General features: G+C 48.4%; 1 long non-coding RNA gene across 1 annotated transcript in view; it reads left to right on the forward strand.

Annotated features, from left to right (window-relative positions):
• LOC125774353 (uncharacterized) overlaps positions 1–16861 on the forward strand; it is a 65781-nt gene extending 48920 nt beyond the window's left edge. The window contains exon 4 of the long non-coding RNA XR_007420837.1: positions 16646–16861. This is a non-coding gene — a long non-coding RNA (uncharacterized LOC125774353). The remainder of the gene's footprint in view (positions 1–16645) is intronic.
• Positions 16862–19333: the final 2472 nt, after the last annotated feature.

Consider the following 19333-nt stretch of genomic DNA (forward strand, 5'->3'; position numbering starts at 1 on the left):
TGTCTTGGCTAAGGTGTCTTGGCTAATGTGTCTCGGCTAATGTGTCTTGGCTAAGGTGTCTTGGCTAAGGTGTCTTGGCTAAGGTGTCTTGGCTAATGTGTCTCGGCTAAGGTGTCTTGGCTAAGGTGTCTTGGCTAAGGTGTCTTGGCTAATGTGTCTTGGCTAAGGTGTCTTGGCTAAGGTGTCTTGGCTAAGGTGTCTTGGCTAAGGTGTCTTGGCTAATGTGTCTCGGCTAATGTGTCTTGGCTAAGGTGTCTTGGCTAAGGTGTCTTGGCTAATGTGTCTTGGCTAATGTGTCTTGGCTAAGGTGTCTTGGCTAAGGTGTCTTGGCTAATGTGTCTTGGCTAAAGTGTCTTGGCTTAGGTGTCTTGGCTAATGTGTCTCGGCTAAGGTGTCTTGGCTAAGGTGTCTTGGCTAATGTGTCTTGGCTAAGGTGTCTTGGCTAATGTGTCTTGGCTAAGGTGTCTTGGCTAAGGTGTCTTGGCTAAGGTGTCTTGGCTAAGGTGTCTTGGCAAATGTGTCTCGGCTAATGTGTCTTGGCTAAGGTGTCTTGGCTAAGGTGTCTTGGCTAATGTGTCTTGGCTAAAGTGTCTTGGCTAAGGTGTCTTGGCTAAGGTGTCTTGGCTAAGGTGTCTTGGCTAAGGTGTCTTGGCTAATGTGTCTTGGCTAAGGTGTCTTGGCTAATGTGTCTTGGCTAAGGTGTCTTGGCTAAGGTGTCTTGGCTAAGGTGTCTTGGCTAATGTGTCTCGGCTAATGTGTCTTGGCTAAGGTGTCTTGGCTAAGGTGTCTTGGCTAATGTGTCTTGGCTAATGTGTCTTGGCAAATGTGTCTCGGCTAATGTGTCTTGGCTAAGGTGTCTTGGCTAAGGTGTCTTGGCTAAGGTGTCTTGGCTAAAGTGTCTCGGCTAATGTGTCTTGGCTAAGGTGTCTTGGCTAAGGTGTCTTGGCTTATGTGTCTTGGCTAAGGTGTCTTGGCTAATGTGTCTTGGCTAAGGTGTCTTGGCTAATGTGTCTTGGCTAAGGTGTCTTGGCTAATGTGTCTTGGCTAAGGTGTCTTGGCTAAGGTGTCTTGGCTAATGTGTCTTGGCTAAGGTGTCTTGGCTAAGGTGTCTTGGCTAAGGTGTCTTGGCTAAGGTGTCTTGGCTAATGTGTCTCGGCTAATGTGTCTTGGCTAAGGTGTCTTGGCTAAGGTGTCTTGGCTAAGGTGTCTTGGCTAAGGTGTCTTGGCTAAGGTGTCTTGGCTAAGGTGTCTTGGCTAATGTGTCTCGGCTAATGTGTCTTGGCTAAGGTGTCTTGGCTAATGTGTCTCGGCTAAGGTGTCTTGGCTAAGGTGTCTCGGCTAAGGTGTCTTGGCTAAGGTGTCTTGGCTAAGGTGTCTTGGCTAATGTGTCTTGGCTAAGGTGTCTTGGCTAATGTGTCTCGGCTAAGGTGTCTTGGCTAATGTGTCTCGGCTAAGGTGTCTTGGCTAAGGTGTCTTGGCTAATGTGTCTCGGCTAATGTGTCTTGGCTAAGGTGTCTTGGCTAATGTGTCTCGGCTAAGGTGTCTTGGCTAAGGTGTCTTGGCTAATGTGTCTCGGCTAAGGTGTCTTGGCTAATGTGTCTTGGCTAAGGTGTCTTGGCTAAGGTGTCTTGGCTAAGGTGTCTTGGCTAAGGTGTCTTGGCTAAGGTGTCTTGGCTAAGGTGTCTTGGCTAAGGTGTCTTGGCTAATGTGTCTTGGCTAAGGTGTCTTGGCTAATGTGTCTCGGCTAAGGTGTCTTGGCTAAGGTGTCTCGGCTAAGGTGTCTTGGCTAAGGTGTCTTGGCTAAGGTGTCTTGGCTAAGGTGTCTTGGCTAAGGTGTCTTGGCTAAGGTGTCTTGGCTAAGGTGTCTTGGTTAAGGTGTCTTGGCTAATGTGTCTCGGCTAAGGTGTCTTGGCTAAGGTGTCTTGGCTAAGGTGTCTTGGCTAATGTGTCTCGGCTAAGGTGTCTTGGCTAATGTGTCTTGGCTAAGGTGTCTTGGCTAAGGTGTCTTGGCTAAGGTGTCTTGGCTAAGGTGTCTTGGCTAAGGTGTCTTGGCTAATGTGTCTCGGCTAATGTGTCTTGGCTAATGTGTCTTGGCTAAGGTGTCTCGGCTAAGGTGTCTTGGCTAAGGTGTCTTGGCTAAGGTGTCTTGGCTAAGGTGTCTTGGCTAAGGTGTCTTGGCTAATGTGTCTTGGCTAAGGTGTCTTGGCTAAGGTGTCTTGGCTAAGGTGTCTTGGCTAAGGTGTCTTGGCTAAGGTGTCTTGGCTAATGTGTCTTGGCTAAGGTGTCTTGGCTAAGGTGTCTTGGCTAAGGTGTCTTGGCTAAGGTGTCTTGGCTAAGGTGTCTTGGCTAATGTGTCTTGGCTAAGGTGTCTTGGCTAAGGTGTCTTGGCTAATGTGTCTTGGCTAAGGTGTCTCGGCTAAGGTGTCTTGGCTAAGGTGTCTTGGCTAAGGTGTCTTGGCTAATGTGTCTTGGCTAAGGTGTCTCGGCTAAGGTGTCTTGGCTAAGGTGTCTTGGCTAAGGTGTCTTGGCTAAGGTGTCTTGGCTAAGGTGTTTTGGCTAATGTGTCTTGGCTAAGGTGTCTTGGCTAATGTGTCTTGGCTAAGGTGTCTTGGCTAAGGTGTCTTGGCTAAGGTGTCTCGGCTAAGGTGTCTTGGCTAAGGTGTCTTGGCTAAGGTGTCTTGGCTAAGGTGTCTTGGCTAAGGTGTCTTGGCTAATGTGTCTTGGCTAAGGTGTCTTGGCTAAGGTGTCTTGGCTAATGTGTCTTGGCTAAGGTGTCTTGGCTAATGTGTCTTGGCTAAGGTGTCTTGGCTAAGGTGTCTTGGCTAATGTGTCTTGGCTAAGGTGTCTTGGCTAAGGTGTCTTGGCTAATGTGTCTTGGCTAAGGTGTCTTGGCTAATGTGTCTTGGCTAAGGTGTCTTGGCTAATGTGTCTTGGCTAAGGTGTCTCGGCTAAGGTGTCTTGGCTAAGGTGTCTTGGCTAAGGTCTCTTGGCTAAGGTGTCTTGGCTAAGGTGTCTTGGCTAAGGTGTCTTGGCTAATGTGTCTTGGCTAAGGTGTCTTGGCTAAGGTGTCTTGGCTAATGTGTCTTGGCTAATGTGTCTTGGCTAAGGTGTCTTGGCTAAGGTGTCTTGGCTAATGTGTCTTGGCTAAAGTGTCTTGGCTTAGGTGTCTTGGCTAATGTGTCTCGGCTAAGGTGTCTTGGCTAAGGTGTCTTGGCTAATGTGTCTTGGCTAAGGTGTCTTGGCTAATGTGTCTTGGCTAAGGTGTCTTGGCTAAGGTGTCTTGGCTAAGGTGTCTTGGCTAAGGTGTCTTGGCAAATGTGTCTCGGCTAATGTGTCTTGGCTAAGGTGTCTTGGCTAAGGTGTCTTGGCTAATGTGTCTTGGCTAAAGTGTCTTGGCTAAGGTGTCTTGGCTAAGGTGTCTTGGCTAAGGTGTCTTGGCTAAGGTGTCTTGGCTAAGGTGTCTTGGCTAATGTGTCTTGGCTAAGGTGTCTTGGCTAATGTGTCTCGGCTAAGGTGTCTTGGCTAATGTGTCTCGGCTAAGGTGTCTTGGCTAAGGTGTCTTGGCTAAGGTGTCTTGGCTAATGTGTCTTGGCTAAGGTGTCTTGGCTAAGGTGTCTTGGCTAAGGTGTCTTGGCTAAGGTGTCTTGGCTAATGTGTCTCGGCTAATGTGTCTTGGCTAAGGTGTCTTGGCTAAGGTGTCTTGGCTAAGGTGTCTTGGCTAATGTGTCTCGGCTAAGGTGTCTTGGCTAAGGTGTCTTGGCTAAGGTGTCTTGGCTAATGTGTCTTGGCTAAGGTGTCTTGGCTAAGGTGTCTTGGCTAAGGTGTCTTGGCTAAGGTGTCTTGGCTAATGTGTCTCGGCTAATGTGTCTTGGCTAAGGTGTCTTGGCTAAGGTGTCTTGGCTAATGTGTCTTGGCTAATGTGTCTTGGCTAAGGTGTCTTGGCTAAGGTGTCTTGGCTAATGTGTCTTGGCTAAAGTGTCTTGGCTTAGGTGTCTTGGCTAATGTGTCTCGGCTAAGGTGTCTTGGCTAAGGTGTCTTGGCTAATGTGTCTTGGCTAAGGTGTCTTGGCTAATGTGTCTTGGCTAAGGTGTCTTGGCTAAGGTGTCTTGGCTAAGGTGTCTTGGCTAAGGTGTCTTGGCAAATGTGTCTCGGCTAATGTGTCTTGGCTAAGGTGTCTTGGCTAAGGTGTCTTGGCTAATGTGTCTTGGCTAAAGTGTCTTGGCTAAGGTGTCTTGGCTAAGGTGTCTTGGCTAAGGTGTCTTGGCTAAGGTGTCTTGGCTAATGTGTCTTGGCTAAGGTGTCTTGGCTAATGTGTCTTGGCTAAGGTGTCTTGGCTAAGGTGTCTTGGCTAAGGTGTCTTGGCTAATGTGTCTCGGCTAATGTGTCTTGGCTAAGGTGTCTTGGCTAAGGTGTCTTGGCTAATGTGTCTTGGCTAATGTGTCTTGGCAAATGTGTCTCGGCTAATGTGTCTTGGCTAAGGTGTCTTGGCTAAGGTGTCTTGGCTAAGGTGTCTTGGCTAAAGTGTCTCGGCTAATGTGTCTTGGCTAAGGTGTCTTGGCTAAGGTGTCTTGGCTTATGTGTCTTGGCTAAGGTGTCTTGGCTAATGTGTCTTGGCTAAGGTGTCTTGGCTAATGTGTCTTGGCTAAGGTGTCTTGGCTAATGTGTCTTGGCTAAGGTGTCTTGGCTAAGGTGTCTTGGCTAATGTGTCTTGGCTAAGGTGTCTTGGCTAAGGTGTCTTGGCTAAGGTGTCTTGGCTAAGGTGTCTTGGCTAATGTGTCTCGGCTAATGTGTCTTGGCTAAGGTGTCTTGGCTAAGGTGTCTTGGCTAAGGTGTCTTGGCTAAGGTGTCTTGGCTAAGGTGTCTTGGCTAAGGTGTCTTGGCTAATGTGTCTCGGCTAATGTGTCTTGGCTAAGGTGTCTTGGCTAATGTGTCTCGGCTAAGGTGTCTTGGCTAAGGTGTCTCGGCTAAGGTGTCTTGGCTAAGGTGTCTTGGCTAAGGTGTCTTGGCTAATGTGTCTTGGCTAAGGTGTCTTGGCTAATGTGTCTCGGCTAAGGTGTCTTGGCTAATGTGTCTCGGCTAAGGTGTCTTGGCTAAGGTGTCTTGGCTAATGTGTCTCGGCTAATGTGTCTTGGCTAAGGTGTCTTGGCTAATGTGTCTCGGCTAAGGTGTCTTGGCTAAGGTGTCTTGGCTAATGTGTCTCGGCTAAGGTGTCTTGGCTAATGTGTCTTGGCTAAGGTGTCTTGGCTAAGGTGTCTTGGCTAAGGTGTCTTGGCTAAGGTGTCTTGGCTAAGGTGTCTTGGCTAAGGTGTCTTGGCTAAGGTGTCTTGGCTAATGTGTCTTGGCTAAGGTGTCTTGGCTAATGTGTCTCGGCTAAGGTGTCTTGGCTAAGGTGTCTCGGCTAAGGTGTCTTGGCTAAGGTGTCTTGGCTAAGGTGTCTTGGCTAAGGTGTCTTGGCTAAGGTGTCTTGGCTAAGGTGTCTTGGCTAAGGTGTCTTGGTTAAGGTGTCTTGGCTAATGTGTCTCGGCTAAGGTGTCTTGGCTAAGGTGTCTTGGCTAAGGTGTCTTGGCTAATGTGTCTCGGCTAAGGTGTCTTGGCTAATGTGTCTTGGCTAAGGTGTCTTGGCTAAGGTGTCTTGGCTAAGGTGTCTTGGCTAAGGTGTCTTGGCTAAGGTGTCTTGGCTAATGTGTCTCGGCTAAGGTGTCTTGGCTAATGTGTCTTGGCTAAAGTGTCTTGGCTAAGGTGTCTTGGCTAAGGTGTCTTGGCTAAGGTGTCTTGGCTAAGGTGTCTTGGCTAAGGTGTCTTGGCTAAGGTGTCTTGGCTAAGGTGTCTTGGCTAATGTGTCTCGGCTAAGGTGTCTTGGCTAATGTGTCTCGGCTAATGTGTCTCGGCTAAGGTGTCTTGGCTAAGGTGTTTTGGCTAAGGTGTCTTGGCTAATGTGTCTTGGCTAAAGTGTCTTGGCTAATGTGTCTCGGCTAAAGTGTCTTGGCTAAGGTGTCTTGGCTAAGGTGTCTTGGCTAATGTGTCTTGGCTAAGGTGTCTTGGCTAAGGTGTCTTGGCTAATGTGTCTCGGCTAATGTGTCTTGGCTAATGTGTCTTGGCTAATGTGTCTTGGCTAAGGTGTCTTGGCTAAGGTGTCTTGGCTAAGGTGTCTTGGCTAAGGTGTCTTGGCAAATGTGTCTCGGCTAATGTGTCTTGGCTAAGGTGTCTTGGCTAAGGTGTCTTGGCTAATGTGTCTTGGCTAAAGTGTCTTGGCTAAGGTGTCTTGGCTAAGGTGTCTTGGCTAAGGTGTCTTGGCTAAGGTGTCTTGGCTAAGGTGTCTTGGCTAATGTGTCTTGGCTAAAGTGTCTTGGCTAATGTGTCTCGGCTAATGTGTCTTGGCTAAGGTGTCTTGGCTAAGGTGTCTTGGCTAAGGTGTCTTGGCTAATGTGTCTCGGCTAAGGTGTCTTGGCTAAGGTGTCTTGGCTAAGGTGTCTTGGCTAATGTGTCTTGGCTAAGGTGTCTTGGCTAAGGTGTCTTGGCTAAGGTGTCTTGGCTAAGGTGTCTTGGCTAATGTGTCTCGGCTAATGTGTCTTGGCTAAGGTGTCTTGGCTAAGGTGTCTTGGCTAATGTGTCTTGGCTAATGTGTCTTGGCTAAGGTGTCTTGGCTAAGGTGTCTTGGCTAATGTGTCTTGGCTAAAGTGTCTTGGCTTAGGTGTCTTGGCTAATGTGTCTCGGCTAAGGTGTCTTGGCTAAGGTGTCTTGGCTAATGTGTCTTGGCTAAGGTGTCTTGGCTAATGTGTCTTGGCTAAGGTGTCTTGGCTAAGGTGTCTTGGCTAAGGTGTCTTGGCTAAGGTGTCTTGGCAAATGTGTCTCGGCTAATGTGTCTTGGCTAAGGTGTCTTGGCTAAGGTGTCTTGGCTAATGTGTCTTGGCTAAAGTGTCTTGGCTAAGGTGTCTTGGCTAAGGTGTCTTGGCTAAGGTGTCTTGGCTAAGGTGTCTTGGCTAATGTGTCTTGGCTAAGGTGTCTTGGCTAATGTGTCTTGGCTAAGGTGTCTTGGCTAAGGTGTCTTGGCTAAGGTGTCTTGGCTAATGTGTCTCGGCTAATGTGTCTTGGCTAAGGTGTCTTGGCTAAGGTGTCTTGGCTAATGTGTCTTGGCTAATGTGTCTTGGCAAATGTGTCTCGGCTAATGTGTCTTGGCTAAGGTGTCTTGGCTAAGGTGTCTTGGCTAAGGTGTCTTGGCTAAAGTGTCTCGGCTAATGTGTCTTGGCTAAGGTGTCTTGGCTAAGGTGCCTTGGCTAATGTGTCTTGGCTAAGGTGTCTTGGCTAATGTGTCTTGGCTAAGGTGTCTTGGCTAATGTGTCTTGGCTAAGGTGTCTTGGCTAAGGTGTCTTGGCTAATGTGTCTTGGCTAAGGTGTCTTGGCTAAGGTGTCTTGGCTAAGGTGTCTTGGCTAAGGTGTCTTGGCTAATGTGTCTCGGCTAATGTGTCTTGGCTAAGGTGTCTTGGCTAAGGTGTCTTGGCTAAGGTGTCTTGGCTAAGGTGTCTTGGCTAAGGTGTCTTGGCTAAGGTGTCTTGGCTAATGTGTCTCGGCTAATGTGTCTTGGCTAAGGTGTCTTGGCTAATGTGTCTCGGCTAAGGTGTCTTGGCTAATGTGTCTCGGCTAAGGTGTCTTGGCTAAGGTGTCTTGGCTAAGGTGTCTTGGCTAAGGTGTCTTGGCTAATGTGTCTTGGCTAAGGTGTCTTGGCTAATGTGTCTCGGCTAAGGTGTCTTGGCTAATGTGTCTCGGCTAAGGTGTCTTGGCTAAGGTGTCTTGGCTAATGTGTCTCGGCTAATGTGTCTTGGCTAAGGTGTCTTGGCTAATGTGTCTCGGCTAAGGTGTCTTGGCTAAGGTGTCTTGGCTAATGTGTCTCGGCTAAGGTGTCTTGGCTAATGTGTCTTGGCTAAGGTGTCTTGGCTAATGTGTCTTGGCTAAGGTGTCTTGGCTAAGGTGTCTTGGCTAAGGTGTCTTGGCTAAGGTGTCTTGGCTAAGGTGTCTTGGCTAATGTGTCTTGGCTAAGGTGTCTTGGCTAATGTGTCTCGGCAAAGGTGTCTTGGCTAATGTGTCTCGGCTAAGGTGTCTTGGCTAAGGTGTCTCGGCTAAGGTGTCTTGGCTAAGGTGTCTTGGCTAAGGTGTCTTGGCTAAGGTGTCTTGGCTAAGGTGTCTTGGCTAAGGTGTCTTGGCTAAGGTGTCTTGGCTAATGTGTCTCGGCTAAGGTGTCTTGGCTAAGGTGTCTTGGCTAAGGTGTCTTGGCTAATGTGTCTTGGCTAAAGTGTCTTGGCTAAGGTGTCTTGGCTAATGTGTCTTGGCTAAGGTGTCTTGGCTAATGTGTCTTGGCTAATGTGTCTTGGCTAAGGTGTCTTGGCTAATGTGTCTTGGCTAAGGTGTCTTGGCTAAGGTGTCTTGGCTAAGGTGTCTCGGCTAAGGTGTCTTGGCTAAGGTGTCTTGGCTAAGGTGTCTTGGCTAAGGTGTCTTGGCTAAGGTGTCTTGGCTAATGTGTCTTGGCTAAGGTGTCTTGGCTAAGGTGTCTTGGCTAATGTGTCTTGGCTAAGGTGTCTTGGCTAATGTGTCTTGGCTAAGGTGTCTTGGCTAAGGTGTCTTGGCTAATGTGTCTTGGCTAAGGTGTCTTGGCTAAGGTGTCTTGGCTAATGTGTCTTGGCTAAGGTGTCTTGGCTAATGTGTCTTGGCTAAGGTGTCTTGGCTAATGTGTCTTGGCTAAGGTGTCTCGGCTAAGGTGTCTTGGCTAAGGTGTCTTGGCTAAGGTCTCTTGGCTAAGGTGTCTTGGCTAAGGTGTCTTGGCTAAGGTGTCTTGGCTAATGTGTCTTGGCTAAGGTGTCTTGGCTAAGGTGTCTTGGCTAATGTGTCTTGGCTAAGGTGTCTTGGCTAATGTGTCTTGGCTAAGGTGTCTTGGCTAATGTGTCTTGGCTAAGGTGTCTCGGCTAAGGTGTCTTGGCTAAGGTGTCTTGGCTAAGGTGTCTTGGCTAAGGTGTCTTGGCTAAGGTGTCTTGGCTAATGTGTCTTGGCTAAGGTGTCTTGGCTAAGGTGTCTTGGCTAAGGTGTCTTGGCTAATGTGTCTTGGCTAAGGTGTCTTGGCTAAGGTGTCTTGGCTAAGGTGTCTTGGCTAATGTGTCTTGGCTAAGGTGTCTTGGCTAAGGTGTCTTGGCTAAGGTGTCTTGGCTAAGGTGTCTTGGCTAAGGTGTCTTGGCTAATGTGTCTTGGCTAAGGTGTCTTGGCTAAGGTGTCTTGGCTAATGTGTCTTGGCTAAGGTGTCTTGGCTAAGGTGTCTTGGCTTATGTGTCTTGGCTAAGATGTCTTGGCTAAGGTGTCTTGGCTAATGTGTCTTGGCTAAGGTGTCTTGGCTAAGGTGTCTTGGCTAAGGTGTCTTGGCTAATGTGTCTTGGCTAAGGTGTCTTGGCTAAGGTGTCTTGGCTAAGGTGTATTGGCTAAGGTGTCTTGGCTAAGGTGTCTTGGCTAAGGTGTCTTGGCTAAGGTGTCTTGGCTAATGTGTCTTGGCTAAGGTGTCTTGGCTAATGTGTCTTGGCTAAGGTGTCTTGGCTAAGGTGTCTTGGCTAATGTGTCTTGGCTAAGGTGTCTTGGCTAAGGTGTCTTGGCTAATGTGTCTTGGCTAAGGTGTCTTGGCTAATGTGTCTTGGCTAAGGTGTCTTGGCTAAGGTGTCTTGGCTAAGGTGTCTTGGCTAATGTGTCTTGGCTAAGGTGTCTTGGCTAAGGTGTCTTGGCTAATGTGTCTTGGCTAAGGTGTCTTGGCTAATGTGTCTTGGCTAAGGTGTCTTGGCTAATGTGTCTTGGCTAAGGTGTCTCGGCTAAGGTGTCTTGGCTAAGGTGTCTTGGCTAAGGTGTCTTGGCTAAGGTGTCTTGGCTAAGGTGTCTTGGCTAAGGTGTCTTGGCTAAGGTGTCTTGGCTAATGTGTCTTGGCTAAGGTGTCTTGGCTAATGTGTCTTGGCTAAGGTGTCTTGGCTAAGGTGTCTTGGCTAATGTGTCTTGGCTAAGGTGTCTTGGCTAAGGTGTCTTGGCTAAGGTGTCTCGGCTAAGGTGTCTTGGCTAATGTGTCTTGGCTAAGGTGTCTTGGCTAAGATGTCTTGGCTAATGTGTCTTGGCTAAGGTGTCTTGGCTAAGGTGTCTTGGCTAAGGTGTCTTGGCTAAGGTGTCTTGGCTAATGTGTCTTGGCTAAGGTGTCTTGGCTAAGGTGTCTTGTTTAATGTGTCTTGGCTAAGGTGTCTCGGCTAAGGTGTCTTGGCTAAGGTGTCTTGGCTAAGGTCTCTTGGCTAAGGTGTCTTGGCTAAGGTGTCTTGGCTAAGGTGTCTTGGCTAATGTGTCTTGGCTAAGGTGTCTTGGCTAAGGTGTCTTGGCTAATGTGTCTTGGCTATAGTGTTTTGGCTAATGTGTCTTGGCTAAGGTGTCTTGGCTAATGTGTCTTGGCTAAGGTGTCTCGGCTAAGGTGTCTTGGCTAAGGTGTCTTGGCTAAGGTGTCTTGGCTAATGTGTCTTGGCTAATGTGTCTTGGCTAAGGTGTCTTGGCTAAGGTATCTTGGCTAAGGTGTCTTGGCTAAGGTGTCTTGGCTAAGGTGTCTTGGCTAATGTGTCTTGGCTAAGGTGTCTTGGCTAAGGTGTCTTGGCTAAGGTGTCTTGGCTAAGGTGTCTTGGCTAATGTGTCTTGGCTAAGGTGTCTTGGCTAAGGTGTCTTGGCTAAGGTGTCTTGGCTAATGTGTCTTGGCTAAGTTGTCTTGGCTAAGGTGTCTTGGCTAATGTGTCTTGGCTAAGGTGTCTCGGCTAAGGTGTCTTGGCTAAGGTGTCTCGGCTAAGGTGTCTTGGCTAAGGTGTCTTGGCTAAGGTGTCTTGGCTAATGTGTCTTGGCTAAGGTGTCTTGGCTAAGGTGTCTTGGCTAATGTGTCTTGGCTAATGTGTCTTGGCTAAGGTGTCTTGGCTAATGTGTCTTGGCTAAGGTGTCTTGGCTAAGGTGTCTTGGCTAATGTGTCTTGGCTAAGGTGTCTTGGCTAAGGTGTCTTGGCTAATGTGTCTTGGCTAATGTGTCTTGGCTAAGGTGTCTTGGCTAATGTGTCTTGGCTAAGGTGTCTTGGCTAAGGTGTCTTGTTTAATGTGTCTTGGCTAAGGTGTCTCGGCTAAGGTGTCTTGGCTAAGGTGTCTTGGCTAAGGTCTCTTGGCTAAGGTGTCTTGGCTAAGGTGTCTTGGCTAAGGTGTCTTGGCTAATGTGTCTTGGCTAAGGTGTCTTGGCTAAGGTGTCTTGGCTAATGTGTCTTGGCTAAGGTGTCTTGGCTAATGTGTCTTGGCTAAGGTGTCTTGGCTAATGTGTCTTGGCTAAGGTGTCTCGGCTAAGGTGTCTTGGCTAAGGTGTCTTGGCTAAGGTGTCTTGGCTAAGGTGTCTTGGCTAATGTGTCTTGGCTAAGGTGTCTTGGCTAAGGTGTCTTGGCTAAGGTGCCTTGGCTAAGGTGTCTTGGCTAAGGTGTCTTGGCTAAGGTGTCTTGGCTAAGGTGTCTCGGCTAAGGTGTCTTGGCTAATGTGTCTTGGCTAAGGTGTCTTGGCTAAGGTGTCTTGGCTAAGGTGTCTTGGCTAAGGTGTCTTGGCTAAGGTGTCTTGGCTAATGTGTCTTGGCTAAGGTGTCTTGGCTAAGGTGTCTTGGCTAATGTGTCTTGGCTAAGGTGTCTTGGCTAATGTGTCTTGGCTAAGGTGTCTTGGCTAATGTGTCTTGGCTAAGGTGTCTCGGCTAAGGTGTCTTGGCTAAGGTGTCTTGGCTAAGGTGTCTTGGCTAAGGTGTCTTGGCTAATGTGTCTTGGCTAAGGTGTCTTGGCTAATGTGTCTTGGCTAAGGTGTCTTGGCTAAGGTGTCTTGGCTAATGTGTCTTGGCTAAGGTGTCTTGGCTAAGGTGTCTTGGCTAATGTGTCTTGGCTAAGGTGTCTTGGCTAATGTGTCTTGGCTAAGGTGTCTTGGCTAAGGTGTCTTGGCTAAGGTGTCTTGGCTAAGGTGTCTTGGCTAATGTGTCTTGGCTAAGGTGTCTTGGCTAAGGTGTCTTGGCTAAGGTGTCTTGGCTAAGGTGTCTTGGCTAAGGTGTCTCGGCTAAGGTGTCTTGGCTAAGGTGTCTTGGCTGAGGTGTCTTGGCTAAGGTGTCTTGGCTAAGGTGTCTTGGCTAAGGTGTCTTGGCTAAGGTGTCTTGGCTAAGGTGTCTTGGCTAATGTGTCTTGGCTAAGGCGTCTTGGCTAATGTGTCTTGGCTAAGGTGTCTCGGCTAAGGTGTCTTGGCTAAGGTGTCTTGGCTGAGGTGTCTTGGCTAAGGTGTCTTGGCTAATGTGTCTTGGCTAATGTGTCTTGGCTAAGGTGTCTTGGCTAAGGTATCTTGGCTAAGGTGTCTTGGCTAAGGTGTCTTGGCTAAGGTGTCTTGGCTAATGTGTCTTGGCTAAGGTGTCTTGGCTAAGGTGTCTTGGCTAAGGTGTCTTGGCTAAGGTGTCTTGGCTAATGTGTCTTGGCTAAGGTGTCTTGGCTAAGGTGTCTTGGCTAATGTGTCTTGGCTAAGGTGTCTCGGCTAAGGTGTCTTGGCTAAGGTGTCTCGGCTAAGGTGTCTTGGCTAAGGTGTCTTGGCTAAGGTGTCTTGGCTAATGTGTCTTGGCTAAGGTGTCTTGGCTAAGGTGTCTTGGCTAATGTGTCTTGGCTAATGTGTCTTGGCTAAGGTGTCTTGGCTAAGGTGTCTTGGCTAATGTGTCTTGGCTAAGGTGTCTAGGCTAATGTGTCTTGGCTAAGGTGTCTTGGCTAAGGTGTCTTGGCTAATGTGTCTTGGCAAAGGTGTCTTGGCTAAGGTGTCTTGGCTAATGTGTCTTGGCTAATGTGTCTTGGCTAAGGTGTCTTGGCTAATGTGTCTTGGCTAATGTGTCTTGGCTAAGGCGTCTTGGCTAATGTGTCTTGGCTAAGGTGTCTCGGCTAAGGTGTCTTGGCTAAGGTGTCTTGGCTGAGGTGTCTTGGCTAAGGTGTCTTGGCTAATGTGTCTTGGCTAATGTGTCTTGGCTAAGGTGTCTTGGCTAAGGTGTCTTGGCTAAGGTGTCTTGGCTAAGGTGTCTTGACTAAGGTGTCTTGGCTAATGTGTCTTGGCTAAGGTGTCTTGGCTAAGGTGTCTTGGCTAAGGTGTCTTGGCTAAGGTGTCTTGGCTAATGTGTCTTGGCTAAGGTGTCTTGGCTAAGGTGTCTTGGCTAATGTGTCTTGGCTAAGGTGTCTTGGCTAAGGTGTCTTGGCTAAGGTGTCTCGGCTAAGGTGTCTTGGCTAATGTGTCTTGGCTAAGGTGTCTTGGCTAAGGTGTCTTGGCTAAGGTGTCTTGGCTAATGTGTCTTGGCTAAGGTGTCTTGGCTAATGTGTCTTGGCTAAGGTGTCTTGGCTAAGGTGTCTTGGCTAATGTGTCTTGGCTAAGGTGTCTTGGCTAAGGTGTCTTGGCTAAGGTGTCTTGGCTAAGGTGTCTTGGCTAAGGTGTCTTGGCTAAGGTGTCTTGGCTAATGTGTCTTGGCTAAGGTGTCTCGGCTAAGGTGTCTTGGCTAAGGTGCCTTGGCTAAGGTGTCTTGGCTAATGTGTCTTGGCTAAGGTGTCTTGGCTAAGGTGTCTTGGCTAAGGTGTCTCGGCTAAGGTGTCTTGGCTAATGTGTCTTGGCTAAGGTGTCTTGGCTAAGGTGTCTTGGCTAAGGTGTCTTGGCTAATGTGTCTTGGCTAAGGTGTCTTGGCTAAGGTGTCTTGGCTAAGGTGCCTTGGCTAAGGTGTCTTGGCTAAGGTGTCTTGGCTAAGGTGTCTTGGCTAAGGTGTCTCGGCTAAGGTGTCTTGGCTAATGTGTCTTGGCTAAGGTGTCTTGGCTAAGGTGTCTTGGCTAAGGTGTCTTGGCTAAGGTGTCTTGGCTAAGGTGTCTTGGCTAAGGTGTCTTGGCTAAGGTGTCTTGGCTAATGTGTCTTGGCTAAGGTGTCTTGGCTAAGGTGTCTTGTTTAATGTGTCTTGGCTAAGGTGTCTCGGCTAAGGTGTCTTGGCTAAGGTGTCTTGGCTAAGGTCTCTTGGCTAAGGTGTCTTGGCTAAGGTGTCTTGGCTAAGGTGTCTTGGCTAATGTGTCTTGGCTAAGGTGTCTTGGCTAAGGTGTCTTGGCTAATGTGTCTTGGCTAAGGTGTCTTGGCTAATGTGTCTTGGCTAAGGTGTCTTGGCTAATGTGTCTTGGCTAAGGTGTCTTGGCTAAGGTGTCTTGGCTAATGTGTCTTGGCTAAGGTGTCTTGGCTAAGGTGTCTTGGCTAAGGTGCCTTGGCTAAGGTGTCTTGGCTAAGGTGTCTTGGCTAAGGTGTCTTGGCTAAGGTGTCTCGGCTAAGGTGTCTTGGCTAATGTGTCTTGGCTAAGGTGTCTTGGCTAAGGTGTCTTGGCTAAGGTGTCTTGGCTAAGGTGTCTTGGCTAAGGTGTCTTGGCTAATGTGTCTTGGCTAAGGTGTCTTGGCTAAGGTGTCTTGGCTAATGTGTCTTGGCTAAGGTGTCTTGGCTAATGTGTCTTGGCTAATGTGTCTTGGCTAAGGTGTCTCGGCTAAGGTGTCTTGGCTAAGGTGTCTTGGCTAAGGTGTCTTGGCTAAGGTGTCTTGGCTAATGTGTCTTGGCTAAGGTGTCTTGGCTAATGTGTCTTGGCTAAGGTGTCTTGGCTAAGGTGTGTTGGCTAATGTGTCTTGGCTAAGGTGTCTTGGCTAAGGTGTCTTGGCTAATGTGTCTTGGCTAAGGTGTCTTGGCTAATGTGTCTTGGCTAAGGTGTCTTGGCTAAGGTGTCTTGGCTAAGGTGTCTTGGCTAAGGTGTCTTGGCTAAGGTGTCTTGGCTAAGGTGTCTTGGCTAATGTGTCTTGGCTAAGGTGTCTCGGCTAATGTGTCTTGGCTAAGGTGTCTTGGCTAAGGTGTCTTGGCTAATGTGTCTTGGCAAAGGTGTCTTGGCTAAGGTGTCTTGGCTAATGTGTCTTGGCTAAGGTGTCTTGGCTAAGGTGTCTTGGCTAATGTGTCTTGGCTAAGGTGTCTTGGCTAATGTGTCTTGGCTAAGGTGTCTTGGCTAAGGTGTCTTGGCTAAGGTGTCTTGGCTAATGTGTCTTGGCTAAGGTGTCTTGGCTAAGGTGTCTTGGCTAATGTGTCTTGGCTAATGTGTCTTGGCTAAGGTGTCTTGGCTAAGGTGTCTTGGCTAATGTGTCTTGGCTAAGGTGTCTCGGCTAATGTGTCTTGGCTAAGGTGTCTTGGCTAAGGTGTCTTGGCTAAGGTGTCTTGGCTAATGTGTCTTGGCTAAGGTGTCTCGGCTAATGTGTCTTGGCTAAGGTGTCTTGGCTAATGTGTCTTGGCTAAGGTGTCTTGGCTAAGGTGTCTTGGCTTATGTGTCTTGGCTAAGATGTCTTGGCTAAGGTGTCTTGGCTAATGTGTCTTGGCTAAGGTGTCTTGGCTAAGGTGTCTTGGCTAAGGTGTCTTGGCTAATGTGTCTTGGCTAAGGTGTCTTGGCTAAGGTGTATTGGCTAAGGTGTCTTGGCTAAGGTGTCTTGGCTAAGGTGTCTTGGCTAAGGTGTCTTGGCTAATGTGTCTTGGCTAAGGTGTCTTGGCTAATGTGTCTTGGCTAAGGTGTCTTGGCTAAGGTGTCTTGGCTAATGTGTCTTGGCTAAGGTGTCTTGGCTAAGGTGTCTTGGCTAATGTGTCTTGGTTAAGGTGTCTTGGCTAATGTGTCTTGGCTAAGGTGTCTTGGCTAAGGTGTCTTGGCTAAGGTGTCTTGGCTAATGTGTCTTGGCTAAGGTGTCTTGGCTAAGGTGTCTTGGCTAATGTGTCTTGGCTAATGTGTCTTGGCTAAGGTGTCTTGGCTAAGGTGTCTTGGCTAATGTGTCTTGGCTAAGGTGTCTCGGCTAATGTGTCTTGGCTAAGGTGTCTTGGCTAAGGTGTCTTGGCTAATGTGTCTTGGCAAAGGTGTCTTGGCTAAGGTGTCTTGGCTAATGTGTCTTGGCTAATGTGTCTTGGCTAATGTGTCTTGGCTAAGGTGTCTTGGCTAATGTGTCTTGGCTTATGTGTCTTGGCTAAGGCGTCTTGGCTAATGTGTCTTGGCTAAGGTGTCTCGGCTAAGGTGTCTTGGCTAAGGTGTCTTGGCTGAGGTGTCTTGGCTAAGGTGTCTTGGCTAATGTGTCTTGGCTAATGTGTCTTGGCTAAGGTGTCTTGGCTAAGGTGTCTTGGCTAAGGTGTCTTGGCTAAGGTGTCTTGGCTAAGGTGTCTTGGCTAATGTGTCTTGGCTAATGTGTCTTGGCTAAGGCGTCTTGGCTAATGTGTCTTGGCTAAGGTGTCTCGGCTAAGGTGTCTTGGCTAAGGTGTCTTGGCTGAGGTGTCTTGGCTAAGGTGTCTTGGCTAAGGTGTCTTGGATAATGTGTCTTGGCTAAGGTGTCTTGGCTAAGGTGTCTTGGCTAAGGTGTCATGGCTAAGGTGTCTTGGCTAAGGTGTCTCGGCTAAGGTGTCTTGGCTAAGGTGTCTTGGCTAAGGTGTCTTGGCTAAGGTGTCTTGGCTAATGTGTCTTGGCTAAGGTGTCTTGGCTAATGTGTCTTGGCTAAGGTGTCTTGGCTAAGGTGTCTTGGCTAATGTGTCTTGGCTAAGGTGTCTTGGCTAAGGTGTCTTGGCTAATGTGTCTTGGCTAAGGTGTCTTCGCTAATGTGTCTTGGCTAAGGTGTCTTGGCTAAGGTGTCTTGGCTAAGGTGTCTTGGCTAAGGTGTCTTGGCTAATGTGTCTTGGCTAAGGTGTCTTGGCTAAGGTGTCTTGGCTAAGGTGTCTTGGCTAAGGTGTCTTGGCTAAGGTGTCTCGGCTAAGGTGTCTTGGCTAAGGTGTCTTGGCTGAGGTGTCTTGGCTAAGGTGTCTTGGCTAAGGTGTCTTGGCTAAGGTGTCTTGGCTAAGGTGTCTTGGCTAAGGTGTCTTGGCTAATGTGTCTTGGCTAAGGCGTCTTGGCTAATGTGTCTTGGCTAAGGTGTCTCGGCTAAGGTGTCTTGGCTAAGGTGTCTTGGCTGAGGTGTCTTGGCTAAGGTGTCTTGGCTAATGTGTCTTGGCTAATGTGTCTTGGCTAAGGTGTCTTGGCTAAGGTATCTTGGCTAAGGTGTCTTGGCTAAGGTGTCTTGGCTAAGGTGTCTTGGCTAATGTGTCTTGGCTAAGGTGTCTTGGCTAAGGTGTCTTGGCTAAGGTGTCTTGGCTAAGGTGTCTTGGCTAATGTGTCTTGGCTAAGGTGTCTTGGCTAAGGTGTCTTGGCTAATGTGTCTTGGCTAAGGTGTCTCGGCTAAGGTGTCTTGGCTAAGGTGTCTCGGCTAAGGTGTCTTGGCTAAGGTGTCTTGGCTAAGGTGTCTTGGCTAATGTGTCTTGGCTAAGGTGTCTTGGCTAAGGTGTCTTGGCTAATGTGTCTTGGCTAATGTGTCTTGGCTAAGGTGTCTTGGCTAAGGTATCTTGGCTAAGGTGTCTTGGCTAAGGTGTCTTGGCTAAGGTGTCTTGGCTAATGTGTCTTGGCTAAGGTGTCTTGGCTAAGGTGTCTTGGCTAAGGTGTCTTGGCTAAGGTGTCTTGGCTAATGTGTCTTGGCTAAGGTGTCTTGGCTAAGGTGTCTTGGCTAATGTGTCTTGGCTAAGGTGTCTCGGCTAAGGTGTCTTGGCTAATGTGTCTTGGCTAAGGTGTCTTGGCTAAGGTGTCTCGGCTAAGGTGTCTTGGCTAATGTGTCTTGGCTAATGTGTCTTGGCTAAGGTGTCTTGGCTAAGGTGTCTTGGCTAAGGTGTCTCGGCTAAGGTGTCTTGGCTAATGTGTCTTGGCTAATGTGTCTTGGCTAAGGTGTCTCGGCTAATGTGTCTTGGCTAAGGTGTCTTGGCTAAGGTGTCTTGGCTAATGTGTCTTGGCAAAGGTGTCTTGGCTAAGGTGTCTTGGCTAATGTGTCTTGGCTAATGTGTCTTGGCTAATGTGTCTTGGCTAAGGTGTCTTTTCTAATGTGTCTTGGCTAATGTGTCTTGGCTAAGGCGTCTTGGCTAATGTGTCTTGGCTAAGGTGTCTCGGCTAAGGTGTCTTGGCTAAGGTGTCTTGGCTGAGGTGTCTTGGCTAAGGTGTCTTGGCTAATGTGTCTTGGCTAATGTGTCTTGGCTAAGGTGTCTTGGCTAAGGTGTCTTGGCTAAGGTGTCTTGGCTAAGGTGTCTTGGCTAAGGTGTCTTGACTAAGGTGTCTTGGCTAATGTGTCTTGGCTAAGGTGTCTTGGCTAAGGTGTCTTGGCTAAGGTGTCTTGGCTAATGTGTCTTGGCTAAGGTGTCTTGGCTAAGGTGTCTTGGCTAATGTGTCTTGGCTAAGGTGTCTCGGCTAAGGTGTCTTGGCTAAGGTGTCTCGGCTAAGGTGTCTTGGCTAAGGTGTCTTGGCTAAGGTGTCTTGGCTAATGTGTCTTGGCTAAGGTGTCTTGGCTAAGGTGTCTTGGCTAATGTGTCTTGGCTAAGGTGTCTTGGCTAAGGTGTCTTGGCTAAGGTGTCTTGGCTAATGTGTCTTGGCTAAGGTGTCTTGGCTAAGGTGTCTTGGCTAATGTGTCTTGGCTAAGGTGTCTTGGCTAAGGTGTCTTGGCTAATGTGTCTTGGCTAATGTGTCTTGGCTAAGGTGTCTTGGCTAATGTGTCTTGGCTAAGGTGTCTTGGCTAAGGTGTCTTGGCTAAGGTGTCTTGGCTAAGGTGTCTTGGCTAATGTGTCTTGGCTAAGGTGTCTCGGCTAAGGTGTCTTGGCTGAGGTGTCTTGGCTAAGGTGTCTTGGCTAATGTGTCTTGGCTAAGGTGTCTTGGCTAAGGTGTCTTGGCTAAGGTGTCTCGGCTAAGGTGTCTTGGCTAATGTGACTTGGCTAAGGTGTCTTGGCTAAGGTGTCTTGGCTAAGGTGTCTTGGCTAATGTGTCTTGGCTAAGGTGTCTTGGCTAATGTGTCTTGGCTAAGGTGTCTTGGCTAAGGTGTCTTGGCTAATGTGTCTTGGCTAAGGTATCTTGGCTAAGGTGTCTTGGCTAAGGTGTCTTGGCTAAGGTGTCTTGGCTAAGGTGTCTTGGCTAAGGTGTCTTGGCTAAGGTGTCTTGGCTAATGTGTCTTGGCTAATGTTTTTTGGCTAAGGTGTCTTGGCTAAGGTGTCTTGGCTAAGGTGTCTTGGCTAATGTGTCTTGGCTAAGGTGTCTTGGCTAATGTGTCTTGGCTAATGTGTCTTGGCTAAGGTGTCTCGGCTAAGGTGTCTTGGCTAAGGTGTCTCGGCTAAGGTGTCTTGGCTAAGGTGTCTTGGCTAAGGTGTCTTGGCTAAGGTGTCTTGGCTAATGTGTCTTGGCTAAG

This window comes from Anopheles funestus, unplaced genomic scaffold (genome assembly GCF_943734845.2).
Source record: "Anopheles funestus unplaced genomic scaffold, idAnoFuneDA-416_04 scaffold_74_ctg1, whole genome shotgun sequence".
Lineage (NCBI taxonomy): Eukaryota > Metazoa > Arthropoda > Insecta > Diptera > Culicidae > Anopheles > Anopheles funestus.